This window comes from Lepisosteus platostomus, chromosome 5 (assembly GCF_059453375.1).
Source record: "Lepisosteus platostomus isolate fLepPlt1 chromosome 5, fLepPlt1.hap1, whole genome shotgun sequence".
Lineage (NCBI taxonomy): Eukaryota > Metazoa > Chordata > Actinopteri > Semionotiformes > Lepisosteidae > Lepisosteus > Lepisosteus platostomus.
Window position 1 is genome coordinate 40,084,871 of NC_142615.1, and position 16,107 is coordinate 40,100,977.

At 50.3% G+C, this 16,107-nt stretch overlaps 5 non-coding genes and 4 pseudogenes across 5 annotated transcripts; all 9 read right to left on the bottom strand.

The window, feature by feature from the left end:
- Positions 1 to 72, bottom strand: trnae-uuc (transfer RNA glutamic acid (anticodon UUC)). The gene has a single exon. It is a non-coding gene; the product is annotated as a tRNA-Glu (tRNA).
- Positions 73 to 11,316: 11,244 nt separating this feature from the next.
- LOC148666464 (5S ribosomal RNA) lies at positions 11,317 to 11,435 on the bottom strand. Its single transcript, XR_015937305.1, has one exon. It is a non-coding gene; the product is annotated as a 5S ribosomal RNA (ribosomal RNA).
- A 540-nt stretch (positions 11,436 to 11,975) lies between these two features.
- LOC148666465 (5S ribosomal RNA) lies at positions 11,976 to 12,094 on the bottom strand (annotated as a pseudogene).
- Positions 12,095 to 12,633: 539 nt separating this feature from the next.
- Positions 12,634 to 12,752, bottom strand: LOC148666466 (5S ribosomal RNA; annotated as a pseudogene).
- Positions 12,753 to 13,291: 539 nt separating this feature from the next.
- LOC148666467 (5S ribosomal RNA) lies at positions 13,292 to 13,410 on the bottom strand. Its single transcript, XR_015938098.1, has one exon. It is a non-coding gene; the product is annotated as a 5S ribosomal RNA (ribosomal RNA).
- A 537-nt stretch (positions 13,411 to 13,947) lies between these two features.
- Positions 13,948 to 14,066, bottom strand: LOC148666468 (5S ribosomal RNA). The gene has a single exon (XR_015937306.1). It is a non-coding gene; the product is annotated as a 5S ribosomal RNA (ribosomal RNA).
- A 537-nt stretch (positions 14,067 to 14,603) lies between these two features.
- LOC148666469 (5S ribosomal RNA) lies at positions 14,604 to 14,722 on the bottom strand (annotated as a pseudogene).
- A 539-nt stretch (positions 14,723 to 15,261) lies between these two features.
- LOC148666470 (5S ribosomal RNA) lies at positions 15,262 to 15,380 on the bottom strand. Its single transcript, XR_015937307.1, has one exon. It is a non-coding gene; the product is annotated as a 5S ribosomal RNA (ribosomal RNA).
- Positions 15,381 to 15,918: 538 nt separating this feature from the next.
- Positions 15,919 to 16,027, bottom strand: LOC148666471 (5S ribosomal RNA; annotated as a pseudogene).
- Positions 16,028 to 16,107: the final 80 nt, after the last annotated feature.

Consider the following 16,107-nt stretch of genomic DNA (forward strand, 5'->3'; position numbering starts at 1 on the left):
TTCCCATACCGGGAGTCGAACCCGGGCCGTCTGGGTGAAAACCAGGAATCCTAACCGCTAGACCATATGGGAGCACACAACCCCACTGTTCCGGGCATCATGCAAGCAAACTACATAAATATGAGAAAACACGCAAGAGAGTTGTCACTCAGAGTGTCGAAGGGTCGATGTATACTGGGGCTCAGTTGAAATGCAACGTCAGGACTTTTCCGAATTATGTCACACGAAGAGAGCACAGCCTTTTCCGCCCTGCCACGTGTGTCTCGGTAACTCGCCGTGATCGTATAGTGGTCAGTACTTTGCGTTGTAGCCGCAACCGAGTCACGGCAGAATAGGGGCGTCTGCTTTTACTACTTGTACGAATGAAGGCAAAAAAAAGCCAATCGATGTGAACGAACGGCGCTTTACAGAGGAGTACTGCCTGACTGGATCGTTGATGAACGACAGAGGCCACTCCGACCTCTTCTCGGTTTTCTTCAATGACTTACTAAGGATCTTCTACACATTCGCCCATGCAGGGGAAGCCAGTTACACCAAAGCAAACGCAGGAAAGTGCAATTCAAGCAGAGACCAGGAGGGACTTGTTTACACCGAGAGTGGTCGGAGAATGGAACAATGCACCCAGCCCTGTTGCTGGAGCCGATTCTTGATGAGATCTTGGGCTCACTAAGAAGCCCCCGCTGGATGCTAATCTTTCTGTTGTTCTTGCAGGTCCTGCGCTGCTTTTGAGCCGACAGAGCTCGTCCTGGTCTGTCGGCACAGCCCAATTGCAAATGATCGGCTCTGCGTCCAGTGTGTGATTTCCTGTTCAAGCCCAAGCGAAGACACAGTGAGCCTATCTGTCAATAATAGTAATACAGTGTGGGATGTCCTGTCCCAGTCTGAGGAACAAACAGTGAGCATGTCTCTCAATAATAATAATATAGTGTGGGATCTCCTGTCCCAGCCTGGGGAACAGTGAGCCAGACTCTCAATAATAATAATAATACAGTGTGATCTTCTCTCCCAGCCCGGGAAAAAAAACCGTGAGCCTGTTTCACAATAATAATAATACAGTGTGTGATCTCTTGTCCCAGCCTGAGGAACAGACAGAGAGCCTGTCTCTCAATACTAATAATACAGTGTGTGATCTCCTGTCCCAGCCTGAGGAACAGACAGTGAGCCTCTCTCTCAGTAATAATAATACAGTGTGTGATCTCCTGTCCCAGCCCAAACGACGACACAGTGTGCCTATCTGTCAATAATAATAATACAGGGTGCAATCTCCTGTCCCAGCCTGAGGAACAGTGTGCCTGTCAATCAATAATAATATTACAGTATGTGATCTCCTGCTCCAGCCTGAGGAACAGACAGTGAGACTGTCTCTCAATAATAATAATACAGTGTATGTCCTCCTGTCCCAGCCTGAGGAAAAGACAGTGAGCCTGTCTCTCAATAATAATAATCCAGTGTGTGATCTCCTGTTCAAGCCCAAGCGAAGACACAGTGAGCCTATCTGTCAATAATAGTAATACAATGTGTGATCTCCTGTCCCATTCTGAGGAACAGACAGTCAGCCTATCTGTCAATAATAATAATACAGTGTGTGATCTCCTGCCCCAGCCTGAGGAACAGAGAGTGAGCCTGTCTCTCAATAATAATACAGTGTGTGATCCTCTGTCCCAGCCTGAGGAACAGACAGTGAGCCTGTCTCTCAATAAAAATAATACAGTGTGTGATCCCCTGTCCCAGCCAGAGGAACAGACAGTGAGCCCGTCTCTCAATAATAATAATACAGTGTGTTATCTCCTGTCCCAGCCTGAGGAACAGTGAGCCTGTCAATCAATAATAATAATACAATATGTGATGTCCTGTCTCAGCCTGTGGAACAGCGAGTAAGCCTGTCTCTCAATAATAATAATACAGTGTGTGATCTCCTGTCCCAGCCAGGGGAACAGTGAGCCAGACTCTCAGTAATAATAATACAGTGTGATCTACTGTCCCAGCATGAGGAACAGTGAGACTGTCTCTCAATAATAATAATACAGTATGTGACCAACTGTCCCAGACTGAGGAAAAGATAGTGAGTCTGTCTCTCAATAATAATAATACAGTGTGAATTCCTGTCTCAGCTTGTGGAACATACAGTGAGCCTGTCTCTCTATAATAATAATAATAATACAGTGTCTGATCTCCTGTCCCAGCCTGAGGAACAAACAGTGAGCCTGTCTCAAAATAATAATAATACAGTGTGGGATCTCCTGTCCCAGCCTGGGGAACAGTGTGCCAGACTCTCAATAATATTAATAATAATAATACAATGTGATCTACTGTCCCAGCCTGAGGAACAGACAGTGAGCCTGTCTCCATAATAATACAGTGTGTGACCATCTGTCCCAGACCGAGGAAAAGACAGTGAGTCTGTCTCGAAATAATAATAATACAGTGTGGGATCTCCTGTCCCAGCCTGGGGAACAGTGAGCCAGACTCTCAATAATAATAATACAGTGTGACCTACTGTCCCAGCCTGAGGAACAGACAGTGAGTTTGTCTCTCAATAATAATACAGTGTTATCTCCTGTCCCAGCCTGGGGAACAGACAGTGAGCCTGTCTCTCAATAATAATAATACAGTGTGTAATCTCCTGTCCCAGACTGAGGAACAGACAGTGAGACTGTCTCTCAATAATTATAATAATACTGTGTGAGCTCCTGACCCAGCCTGGGGAACATACAGTGAGCCTGTCTCTCAATAATTATAATTCAGTGTGGGATCTCCTGTCCAACTCTGAGGAACAGACAGTGAGCCTCTCTCTAAATAATAATAATACAGTGTGTGATCCTCTGTCCCAGCCTGAGGAACAGACAGTGAGCCTGTCTCTCAATAATAATAATACAGTGTGTGATCTCCTGTCCCAGCCTGAGGAACAGTGAGCCTGTCAATCAATAATAATATAGTATGTGATGTCCTGTCTCAGCTTGAGGAACAGAGAGTAAGCCTGTCTCTCAATAATAATAATACAGTGTGGGATCCTCTGTCCCAGCCTGAGGAACAGACAGTGAGCCTGTCTCTCAATAATAATACAGTGTGTGATCTCCTGTCCCAGCCTGAGGAACAGTGAGCCTGTCAATCAATAATAATACAGTATGTGATCTCCTGTCCCAGCCTGGGGAACAGTGAGCCAGACTCTCAATAATATTAATAATAATAATACAGTGTGATTTACTGTCCCAGCCTGAGATACAGACAGTGAGCCTGTCTCTAAATAATAATATAGTGTGTGACCACCTTCTGTGGTCTGTTTCAAATCCGCCCGCGATGAGACACCGAGGAGAAATGAAGAGCCCCAGTCGTGCTAGAAAATCACCCGGGAAAGTGACTTTCAATGTAGGAAAAAAAAGTCGTTAGTAACAGACATAATATGTTTGTTTTGTTTTTTTAATCGCTGCGATGTGTGACTAAGCTCATACGACTAAGAGTTGCTCCCTTTGTCTAGATCTTGTAACCTGCTCGTCGCTGGTGGGCCAGATCGTGTCCCCCGTCTCTACACTGGGGCATTAAGACCCACACAGACCGCAGGGTGAGTGCCCCCTGCTGGCCCCACTGAGAGGTCGTATCCCACCTCCTCCGCTCTCTGAGAAAAGCAGTATCTTCAGGCCCTGACATCCCACCCCTGCCACTCTCTGCGTAAATAAGTATCGTCAGGCCCTGACATCCCACCCCTGCCACTCCCTGCGTAAAGAAGTGTCGTATGGCTCTGACATCACACCCCCACCACTCTCTGCGGAAAGCACTGTCGTATAGCCCTGACACCCAACCCTCCACTCTCTGCATTAAGCACTGTCGTATAGCCCTGACACCCACCCCTCCACTCTTTGAATAAAGCAGTGTCGTCAGGCCCTGACATCCCACCCCTGCCACTGTCTACGTAAAGTAGTATCGTCAGGGCCTGACATCCCACTCCCACCACTCTCTGTGTAAAGTAGTGTCATATGGCCCTGACACCAATCCCTCCACTCTCTGCATAAAGCAGTGTTGTCAAGCCCTGACATCCCTCCCCCGCCACTCTCTGTGTAAAGCACTGTCGTATGGCCCTGACATCACACCCCCACCACTCTCTGTGTAAAGCACTGCTGTATGGCCCTGACATCACACCCCCACCACTCTCTGCGGAAAGCACTGTCATATAGCCCTGACACCCACCCCTCCATTTTTTGCATAAAGCAGTGTCGTCAGGCCCTGCCACTCTCTGCGTAAAGAAGTGTCGTATGGCCCTGACATCCCATCCCCACCACTAACTGTGTAAAGTAGTATCGTCAGGCCCTGACATCCCACCCCTGCCACTCCCTGCGTAAAGAAGTGTCGTATAGCCCTGACATCCCACCCCTCCACTCTCTGCATAAAGCAGTGTCGTCAAGCCCTGACATCCCACCCCCACCCCTCTCTGTGTAAAGCAGTGTCATATGGCCCTGACATCCTAGCCCCGCCACTCTCTGTGTAAAGCACTGTCCTATGGCCCTGACATCACACCCCCACCACTCTCTGCGGAAAGCACTGTCGTATAGCCTTGACACCCACCTCTCCACTCTCTGTGTAAAGCAGTGTCATCTAGCCCTGACATCCCACCCCCTCCACTCTCTGAATAAAGAAGTGTCGTATGGCCCTGACACCCACCCCTCCATTCTCTGCATAAAGCAGTGTCGTCAGGCCCTGACATCCCACCCCTCCACTCTCTGCGTAATGCGGTATCGTCAGGCCTTGACATCCAACCCCCGCCACTCTCTGCGTAAAGCAGACATGTTACAGACATTTACAACAAAGACATATTATAAAATATTGACATATACTGTAGGCGGCTGGAGCATTATTGGGAGACAGACTCACTGTTCCTCAGGCTGTGACAGGAGATCACATACTGGGCTGCCAGATCAACTGAGTTCCCTCCTCCCTCTCCCAGTAGGATTGGGACCCGTTGTGATTCTGGCAGGTGTGGGAACTCTGGGATTAGATTTCTGAATTTCGGGAAGAATGTTTCTCTAATCCCAGAGTATCTGTCACAGTGCAGTAGGAAGTGCACCTCTGTCTCTATTTCTCCCCGCTGGCAGTGGGAGCACAGCCTGTCCTCTCTGGGCAGCCAGGTCTGCCTGTGTCGCCCAGTTTCTATGGCCACGTTGTGGTCACTGAGCCTGTACTTCGTCAGGGTCTGTTTCTGTTTGTTATTTTTTATTTTGGTCAAATATTCAGCTAGTGTGTATTGTCTGTTTAAGGTTCTGTAGCATTCCAGTTTATGTTGTGTTTGTGTGTGTGTGTCCCAATGTGTGAGATATTGCTGTTTGATCTGTGCTGTGATGTGGTTGAGTCTGGGTTGTGGTGCTCTAGCAGTGCTGTCCTGAGGCTGGTTAGTGTCGGTGTCACTCACTGCGAGTGTGATCTCAGCAGAGTCTCTGTACTCTTGGGACACTTGACTCACCTGTCTCTCTCTTTCTCTCCCTGTGCTGTCCCTCTCCTGCCCCCTCTCTCCCTCCTCGGACTCCAGCTGGAGGAGGTCCAATCACCACCTCCTGTGAGACAGAAGAAAAAGAAGGTGGGTAATGCTCTGATCCTCTCTTTACTCCTGTCCAGTGTCCAGTCAGTGTGTCTGTATGAACCCCTCTCTCTCTCAGTGTAGTGTTCATGTACTGGAGTGTCCAGTCAGTGTGTCTGTATGAACCCCTCTCTCTCTCAGTGCAGTGTTCATGTACTGGAGTGTCCAGTCAGTGTGTGTGTATGAACCCCTCTCTCTCTCAGTGCAGTGTTCATGTCCTGGAGTGTCCAGTCAGTGTGTCTGTATCAACCCCTCTCTCCCAGTGCAGTGTTCATGTACTGGAGTGTCCAGTCCGACTCTTAACGTGACTCTCCTGTCTCTGCTTCAGAAGCGCTGGTGCGTCTTTTTAAACTCCCTGAGCTGCGTGTCGGTGGAGACAGATGATCAGGACGAGCCGATGGAGGCGGCGGAGACCGTGGGTCAGGAGAGGAAGAGCGAGGGAGAGGAGGAGCAGGCTGCCGGGAAGGACAAGAAGAGGAAGAGGAGGTGCAGGTGAGCAGACAGGGGGGCGCCGCCCGGTCGTGTCTGTGATTCAAGGAGGAGTCTCCTCTTGCTGTTTGATGTCATGGTGACATCTGTGTCTGTGTCCCTCACACCTGCAATAACAATATTCTTTCCAGGTTCCTTTCCTGGTTCTGTGCCTGCTAAGATCTGGACTGGACTGGACTGGACTGAATTGGACTGGACCGGAGCTGAGGGACACCAGACGACTGGACTGCAGCCTAGGGACACCAGACTGGACTGGACCGGAGCTGAGAGACACCAGACTGGACCGAAGCTGAGGGACCCCAGACTGTGCTGGACCGAAGCTGAGGGACCCCAGACTGGACTGGACAGGAGCTGAGGGACACCAGACTGTGCTGGACCGAAGCTGAGGGACCCCAGTCTGGACTGAAGCTGAGGGACCCCAGACTGTGCTGGACTGAAGCTTAGGGACCCCAATCTGGACCGAAGCTGAGGGACCCCAGACTGGACCGAAGCTGAGGGACCCCAGTCTGTGCTGGACCGAAGCTGAGGGACCCCAGACTGGACCGAAGCTGAGGGACCCCAGTCTGTGCTGGACCGAAGCTGAGGGACCCCAGACTGTGCTGGACCGATGCTGAGGGGCCCCAGACTGGACTGAAGCTTAGGGGCCCCAGACTGGTCTGGACTGAAGCTGAGGGGCCCCAGACTGGACTGATGACCTTTTGTTAAGCATCAATAAACATTTTTTAAAAAAAATCTGTTTAGCTTTTGGTTTTTTCCCTCCCCCCCCCCCCCTAAGGTTGCTGCTGGGAGAGGTGTGAGTAGGGCCAGCAGGGGGCGCTCTCACCCTGCAGTCTGTGTGGGTCCTGATGCCCCAGTATAGTGACGGGGGACACTGGACTGTAAATAGGCGCCGTCCTTCGGATGAGACGTAAAACCGAGGTCCTGACTCTCTGTGCTCGTTAACAATCCCGGGGTGTTTCTGGAGAAGAGTAGGGGTGTTATCCCAGTGTCCTGGCCTGATTCCCCCCCTGGTCTTGACCCATCATGGCCTCCGTATCACCCCCCTCTCTGAACTGGCTCCATCCCTCTGCTCTCCTCCCCACTGAGAGCTGCTGTGTGCTGAGCGGACTGGAGCATCATCCAGGTGGGGCTGCACACTGGGGGGGCTGGAGGGGATCCCCCTGACCTGGGAGGAGCTCTGAGTGGAGAGTCCAGACTTATTAATTATTATTATTATTCGTGCTGCACTGGGCTTCAGTCCTGGCAGTGAGAGGGGGACTCTGTGATCAGTACAGATACTTATAACTGTCTAATAATACACGATACAAATGGAAAACAGGGTAGCGCTGTAGTCCCTTCGAAACGTTTTGAACTGCCAGAAGAAGTTTTCACAACCCGGACTCGTGAAGGTACAGGTCTTCTCCCTTCGTCCGGAGTAAGGTGAGAGGTCACCCCCTTGGGGCGCAGTATCCCCGATGCACCCCCCCACCACCACCCAAAACGACACACACTTCTGTGACGATTGGGAGACCCCGGTTCGACCAGCCCCTGCGGTGGAGGAAACGACCCGCTGGAGAGAACACGCAGACTCCACACAGAAGGGTCACCTCGGCATTTATTCCAACAGCAAAACAACACCAGAGAGAAACGGTCTCCGAAAGATAAGCGCACACCGGGAAAAACACAACGGGGTCATTACAAATGGGAATAGGAGTTCTTTTTTTCTTTTCCGGACGTCAGTTGTATCGTGTCCTGGTGATTTCTCCCGTTTTGAACGGAGTTTAATGTCGCGTTTCTACTTTATTAGAGAGAGGCACTGAACTTTGGGGAACGTGACATCCACCCAGTATTACTAGTAGGTTGATAAATATAAATGTTCTTTTTCCCCCCGTATGATACCTCGCGAAATATAACGATGGCCAACTCCTTAAGTCGAAATTTAAACCCTTCTCACGCTACAAGACAGTCCGTCAACATCGCCGCGGCCCGAAGCGCGACCTTCGGTATGACGTTGGCGGAAAAGGGGGTAGGGTAAGTACGTCACAGCCGGGGGAAGCCCCTATCACGTGAGAGGGGTGCGGCGGGCGACGAGCCCTCGGGGGCGAAGAGAAGTTGATTTGCGTGGGGTGTGGAAACACTACACGACCGGGCAAGCGAGCCGTTTTTTTTTTGTTTTGTTTTTTCCAGAACATCAGAACAACCGCAGAGATGACCATCGATCCACCTCCAGACGTTTCCTTTTTTGTCCTCTTTGGCCCCCAAAATAAAAAAAAAAACTGGGATCCATCGTGGCATTGCCAAATTAAAACGTTAACCACTTTTCGGGCTTTCGTGTTGTCCATGATGAAACCGTCATGGTTGTGTAAGCATACGTTACGTCACAGACCGGCGGCGCTCGGACGTGAGGAGTGTCGTTACGTTTTTGAAATGGCACGTCAGACAAGATCTCTGACAAGATCTCCGAAAAACCCAAACCTGTAAGATTCAATTTCAATTCAGTTTTTTTTATATAGCGCCTTTCACAACAAGAATGTCCCAAGGCCCCGAACAAAGGAGTTGTTCCACACCCCCGCCACCCTCTGTGTACAGTAGAGCCCCCTGTACTGACTGGAGGAGCTCACCCAGCTGTGTCTGGAGAGAGGCCGGGGTATCGGCTTCAATCACAGGGCTGGGCGGCTTGTTCCCCACCCCCACCCCCTTCTGTGTACAGAAGAGCCTCCTGTCCTGACTCCAGTAGGAAATGTCACCTGGAGGCAACACACCGGCTTCTTTTAACAGATCACCTCGGGAATCGGGAACAACGGAGCTGTGTGCGGCCGTCTGTACGGAGGGGTTCAGCGCGGGGGGGCTCCGGGCTCGGGTCTGGACCCAGGGGGGGGGGGACTGTCTGTGTGGAGTCTGCATGTTCTCCCTGTGTTCTCCGGGTCCAAAGACAGGCTTTTGGGCTAATTGGCTTCTGGGAAAACTGGCCCTGGTGTGTGTGTGTCCTGTGATGGAGTGCTGTCCTGTCCAGGGTGTGTGAGTGAGTGTGTGTTTGTCATGTGATGGACTGGTTCCTGTCCAGGGTGTGTGAGTGTGTGTGTCTGAGTGTCCTGTGAGGGACTGGTGTCCTATCCAGGTTGTGTGTGTGTGTCCTGTGAGGGACTGGTGTCCTGTTCAGGGTGTGTGAGTGTGTGTGTGTGTCCTGTGAGTGACTGGTGTCCTGTCCAGGGTGTGTGAGTGTGTGTGTGTGTGTCCTGTGATGGACTGGTGTCCTATCTAGGGTGTGTGTATGTTCTGTGATGGACTGGTGTCCTGTCCAGGGTGTGTGAGTGAGTGTGTGTGTGTGTCCTGTGATGGACTGGTGTCCTGTCCAGGGTGTGTGAGTGTGTGTGTCTGTGTGTCCTGTGATGGACAGATGGTACCAAGCCTGGACACCCATGAGACACTGGCTTCCTCAGAAGACTCTCACGGAGGGCACACTGTCCCTAACCCGGGTCCAGAAGAAACTACAGTGATCTATAATTCCTGCGCCTCGGAAGGGTTTATGACGTCTATGTCCGGCGCCCGCGCCCGTGGACCGGCGGTTTGGCGTCGCGCTCCGCAGCTCGAGCTTCGGTGCGAGGCAGAGCGGGAGGGAGTCGATGTGGCCTCGGCGCCATCTTTGCTGGTGAGTCAATTGTGACCGTTGCGGTACAATAAACCATCAATAAACCTTTTCCCACCCCGTCCAGTATTTCTGTCGCGGCCCACGTCCCTTACAATCGACAAACTATAAAAAAAACAGTAGCCCTTCGCAACATTACACGCCATTTTTTTTATTTTAAACGTCCGCTAGATACGCAGGTGGCTCGATACCTGTCTTATCCTCGCCGGCGTCTTTATACCGGCAAGTGAATTTTATTTGGGGTCCCTCAGAATTGTGACAGAAATGTCAGTGAACCACAATAAAAAACGAAACTTTTTTTTAAAGGCGGTGAATGGATTTTTTGAGTAACCGTGTAGCGACTAACGTAAGGAAAAAAAAAGTTGTCTTTCCCTACGAAGACGTTTTGGTACAGGACTTTCTTTAAATATCAGTTGTCCATAGCGTTTTACAAAAAGTTGATGATGATCTTGGAGATAATTGCAAAGGAAAATTGAGATAACTACCAAAACATTACGTGTGAAACGACAGGACAGAACTTTGAACCCACAAAGAAACAAAGGTATGAAATATTGCCTCGTCATGGGGGGTTGATAATTGTAGTAAGTGTTCCTAATTTTCGTAAAGAAATGTATATTATGGGAGTCACACGTGAGATTTAGTGTATATACGTTTCATATTGTGCATATATACGGGGTTAAAAAGTGGAATGAGTATGATTATAAACTCGTGTGTCCTATAATCAGATAATTTTTGAACAAGCTTTGATTAGACAGGTGAAAAACAACATCAGATCCTTTTTTTTAATATATTCTCACGTCTGAATATCAGCTTCTCCCCTCTGGCCAACATTTCAGGGCTCCCAGGTGTAGATCCCAAATTGAAACAAATATTAATTTGTTACCCAGTTAAACAGTTAATAGAAGTGAGTGACCAGGGTAAATAAAGGTGGGTCAGTGTAAACTGTTTATTCTGGACCAGACTTCGTCATGTGTGATATGTCATGACTTCTTATATTAAGTTTTATCTTTATATTTAGTTCTACATGTGTAATAGATGCGATGTGTGTCCATAAAAAGGTTTCTCCAGGGGAAAATCAAGTTCGTTTTAAAACCGTGTTTCCTTTTTAGGGTACGTTTCCATTCCAAGTGTGGGGTTTTTGCCTTTTTATCATATTTTGGATGTGAATCCGTGGTATTTTTGCTGAGACAAGTTGCCTTTCTTATACGCAGAGGGATCTGCTCGTGAGATGTCCGCTTGGTCCATTTCTGAGCTCAGTATAAGGTGTAGAAAGCATGACTGTCATCATAACCCGCATCTCACCCAGGTGTGGAATAATGTTGTGACTATTGCTTCAGCAATAACATGCTGATTGCATGTTTCTAGATGGGTATAACAGAGATCTCAACTACTGAGGGGCCTTATTAATAAAGTCTCCACAGCCGAAGCGCTGTGTCTCTTTTCAGCTGGCGATAAACCTTTCCTCGATCCTGTGCGGACTTGTAAAACTGTTGCTGATCAGAATAAAAAACGCTCACGCTAATACACAAGCACCCGTGTCTCGCCAAAGCTGACAAATAAACAGACGGACAAGCCGCACTGCACGTGTGAACAGGGGAATGAGCGAGCGAGCGGGGATAGGGCGTCTCCTGCGCTTAAAAGCTTACAGCACCTGGTATTCCCAGGCGGTCTCCCATCCAAGTACTAACCAGGCCCATCCCTGTTTAGCTTCCGAGATCAGACGAGATCAGGCGTGCTCAAGGGGGTGTGGCCGTAAGCGAGAGCAAGGCTCGCTGGCACCCTTCTTATTGAGAGGACAGCTCCGTCACCTCTTATGACGCTGCTTGTTTTCCCTTGCGTTTTTCGCTTCTTCCCACGTTCTCTCTCTTCACTGCGTTCGTCCCCGCTCTATTTCACTTCTGCCTTTCACTCTTCCTTCCTTCCAATGAGGACGGAGCTGCGGGAGAAAGGGCGCTATAGAGGATCGCTGTGGAGAGCTGCTGCTGTGCTTTGACATCTGAGCTCTGTGGAAAACGATCTCAATACAATTCTGAAAAACGCGACTCTCTGAACGCCGAACAAGCCGAACAAGTCTCCACAGCCGAAGCGCTGTGTCTCTTTTCAGCTGGCGATAAACCTTTCCTCGATCCTTTGCGGACTTGTTAAACTGTTCCTGATCAGAATAAAAAACGCTCACGCTAATACACAAGCACCCGTGTCTCGCCAAAGCTGACAAATAAACAGACAGACAAGCCACACTGCACGTGTGAACAGGGGAATGAGCGAGCGAGCGGGGATAGGGCGCCTCCTGCGCTTAAAAGCTTACAGCACCTGGTAATCCCAGGCAGTCTCCCATCCAAGTACTAACCAGGCCCATCCCTGTTTAGTTTCCGAGATCAGACGAGATCAGGCGTGCTCAAGGGGGTGTGGCCGTAAGCGAGAGCAAGCCTCGCTGGCACCCTTCTTATTGAGAGGACAGCTCCGTCACCTCTTTTACGACGCTGCTTTTTTTCCCTTGCGTTTTTCTCTTCTTCCCACGTTCTCTCTCTCTTCACTGCCTTCGTCCCCGCTCTATTTCACTTCAGCCTTTCACTCTTGCTTCCTTCCAATGAGGACGGAGCTGCGGGAGAAAGGGCGCTATAGAGGATCGCTGTGGAGAGCTGCTGCTGTGCTTTGACATCTGAGCTCTGTGGAAAACGATCTCAATACAATTCTGAAAATCGCGACTCTCCGAACGCCAGCCGAACAAGTTTCCACATCCGAAGCGCGGTGTCTCTTTTCAGCTGGCGATAAACCTTTCCTCGATCCTTTGCGGACTTGTTAAACTGTTCCTGATCAGAATAAAAAACGCTCACGCTAATACACAAGCACCCGTGTCTCGCCAAAGCTGAAAAATAAACAGACGGACAAGCTGCACTGCACGTGTGAACAGGGGAATGAGCGAGCGAGCGGGGATAGGGCGCCTCCTGTGCTTAAAAGCTTACAGCACCTGGTATTCCCAGGCGGTCTCCCATCCAAGTACTAACCACGCCCATCCCTGTTTAGCTTCCGAGATCAGACGAGATCAGGCGTGCTCAAGGGGGTGTGGCCGTAAGCGAGAGCAAGGCTCGCTGGCACCCTTCTTATTGAGAGGACAGCTCCGTCACCTCTTTTACGACGCTGCTTTTTTTCCCTTGCGTTTTTCTCTTCTTCCCACGTTCTCTCTCTCTTCACTGCCTTCGTCCCCGCTCTATTTCACTTCAGCCTTTCACTCTTGCTTCCTTCCAATGAGGACGGAGCTGCGGGAGAAAGGGCGCTATAGAGGATCGCTTTGGAGAGCTGCTGCTGTGCTTTGACATCTGAGCTCTGTGGAAAACGATCTCAATACAATTCTGAAAAACGCGACTCTCCGAACGCCAGCCGAACAAGTCTCCACAGCCGAAGCGCTGTGTCTCTTTTCAGCTGGCGATAAACCTTTCCTCGATCCTTTGCGGACTTGTTAAACTGTTCATGATCAGAATAAAAAACGCTCACGCTAATACACAAGCACCCGTGTCTCGCCAAAGCTGACAAATAAACAGACGGACAAGCCGCACTGCACGTGTGAACAGGGGAATGAGCGAGCGAGCGGGGATAGGGCGCCTCCTGCGCTTAAAAGCTTACAGCACCTGGTATTCCCAGGCGGTCTCCCATCCAAGTACTAACCAGGCCCATCCCTGTTTAGCTTCCGAGATCAAACGAGATCAGGCGTGCTCAAGGGGGTGTGGCCGTAAGCAAGAGCAAGGCTCGCTGGCACCCTTCTTATTGAGAGGACAGCTCCGTCACCTCTTTTACGACGCTGCTTTTTTTCCCTTGCGTTTTTCTCTTCTTCCCACGTTCTCTCTCTTCACTGCCTTCGTCCCCGCTCTATTTCACTTCAGCCTTTCACTCTTGCTTCCTTCCAATGAGGACGGAGCTGCGGGAGAAAGGGCGCTATAGAGGATCGCTGTGGAGAGCTGCTGCTGTGCTTTGACATCTGAGCTCTGTGGAAAACGATCTCAATACAATTCTGAAAAACGCAACTCTCCGAACGCCAGCCGAACAAGTCTCCACAGCCGAAGCGCTGTGTCTCTTTTCAGCTGGCGATAAACCTTTCCTCGATCCTTTGCGGACTTGTAAAACTGTTCATGATCAGAATAAAAAACGCTCACGCTAATACACAAGCACCCGTGTCTCGCCAAAGCTGACAAATAAACAGAAGGACAAGCTGCACTGTACGTGTGAACAGGGGAATGAGCGAGCGAGCGGGGATAGGGCGCCTCCTGCGCTTAAAAGCTTACAGCACCTGGTATTCCCAGGCGGTCTCCCATCCAAGTACTAACCAGGCCCATCCCTGTTTAGCTTCCGAGATCAGACGAGATCAGGCGTGCTCAAGGGGGTGTGGCCGTAAGCGAGAGCGAAGCTCGCTGGCACCCTTCTTATTGAGAGGACAGCTCCGTCACCTCTTTTACGACGCTGCTTTTTTTCCCTTGCGTTTTTCTCTTCTTCCCACGTTCTCTCTCTTCACTGCCTTCGTCCCCGCTCTATTTCACTTCAGCCTTTCACTCTTGCTTCCTTCCAATGAGGACGGAGCTGCGGGAGAAAGGGCGCTATAGAGGATCGCTGTGGAGAGCTGCTGCTGTGCTTTGACATCTGAGCTCTGTGGAAAACGATCTCAATACAATTCTGAAAAACGCGACTCTCCGAACGCCAGCCGAACAAGTCTCCACAGCCGAAGCGCTGTGTCTCTTTTCAGCTGGCGATAAACCTTTCCTCGATCCTTTGCGGACTTGTAAAACTGTTCCTGATCAGAATAAAAAACGCTCACGCTAATACACAAGCACCCGTGTCTCGCCAAAGCTGACAAATAAACAGACGGACAAGCCGCACTGCATGTGTGAACAGGGGAATGAGCGAGCGAGCGGGGATAGGGCGCCTCCTGCGCTTAAAAGCTTACAGCACCTGGTATTCCCAGGCGGTCTCCCATCCAAGTACTAACCAGGCCCATCCCTGTTTAGCTTCCGAGATCAGACAAGATCAGGCATGCTCAAGGGGGTGTGGCCGTAAGCGAGAGCAATGCTCGCTGGCACCCTTCTTATTGAGAGGACAGCTCCGTCACCTCTTTTACGACGCTGCTTTTTTTCCCTTGCGTTTTTCTCTTCTTCCCACGTTCTCTCTCTCTTCACTGCCTTCGTCCCCGCTCTATTTCACTTCAGCCTTTCACTCTTGCTTCCTTCCAATGAGGACGGAGCTGCGGGAGAAAGGGCGCTATAGAGGATCGCTGTGGAGAGCTGCTGCTGTGCTTTGACATCTGAGCTCTGTGGAAAACGATCTCAATACAATTCTGAAAAACGCGACTCTCCGAACGCCAGCCGAACAAGTCTCCACAGCCGAAGCGCTGTGTCTCTTTTCAGCTGGCGATAAACCTTTCCTCGATCCTTTGCGGACTTGTTAAACTGTTCCTGATCAGAATAAAAAACGCTCACGCTAATACACAAGCACCCGTGTCTCGCCAAAGCTGACAAATAAACAGACGGACAAGCCGCACTGCACGTGTGAACAGGGGAATGAGCAAGCGAGCGGGGATAGGGCGCCTCCTGCGCTTAAAAGCTTACAGCACCTGGTATTCCCAGGCGGTCTCCCATCCAAGTACTAACCAGGCCCATCCCTGTTTAGCTTCCGAGATCAGACGAGATCAGGCGTGCTCAAGGGGGTGTGGCCGTAAGCGAGAGCAAGGCTCGCTGGCACCCTTCTTATTGAGAGGACAGCTCCGTCACCTCTTTTACGACGCTGCTTTTTTTCCCTTGCGTTTTTCTCTTCTTCCCACGTTCTCTCTCTCTTCACTGCCTTCGTCCCGCTCTATTTCACTTCAGCCTTTCACTCTTGCTTCCTTCCAATGAGGACGGAGCTGCGGGAGAAAGGGCGCTATAGAGGATCGCTGTGGAGAGCTGCTGCTGTGCTTTGACATCTGAGCTCTGTGGAAAACGATCTCAATACAATTCTGAAAAACGCGACTCTCCGAACGCCAGCCGAACAAGTCTCCACAGCCGAAGCGCTGTGTCTCTTTTCAGCTGGCGATAAACCTTTCCTCGATCCTTTGCGGACTTGTAAAACTGTTCATGATCAGAATAAAAAACGCTCACGCTAATACACAAGCACCCGTGTCTCGCCAAAGCTGACAAATAAACAGAAGGACAAGCTGCACTGTACATGTGAACAGGGGAATGAGCGAGCGAGCGGGGATAGGGCGCCTCCTGCGCTTAAAAGCTTACAGCACCTGGTATTCCCAGGCGGTCTCCCATCCAAGTACTAACCAGGCCCATCCCTGTTTAGTTTCCGAGATCAGGCGTGCTCAAGGGGGTGTGGCCGTAAGCGAGAGCAAAGCTCGCTGGCACCCTTCTTATTGAGAGGACAGCTCCGTCACCTCTTTTACAACGCTGCTTTTTTTCCCTTG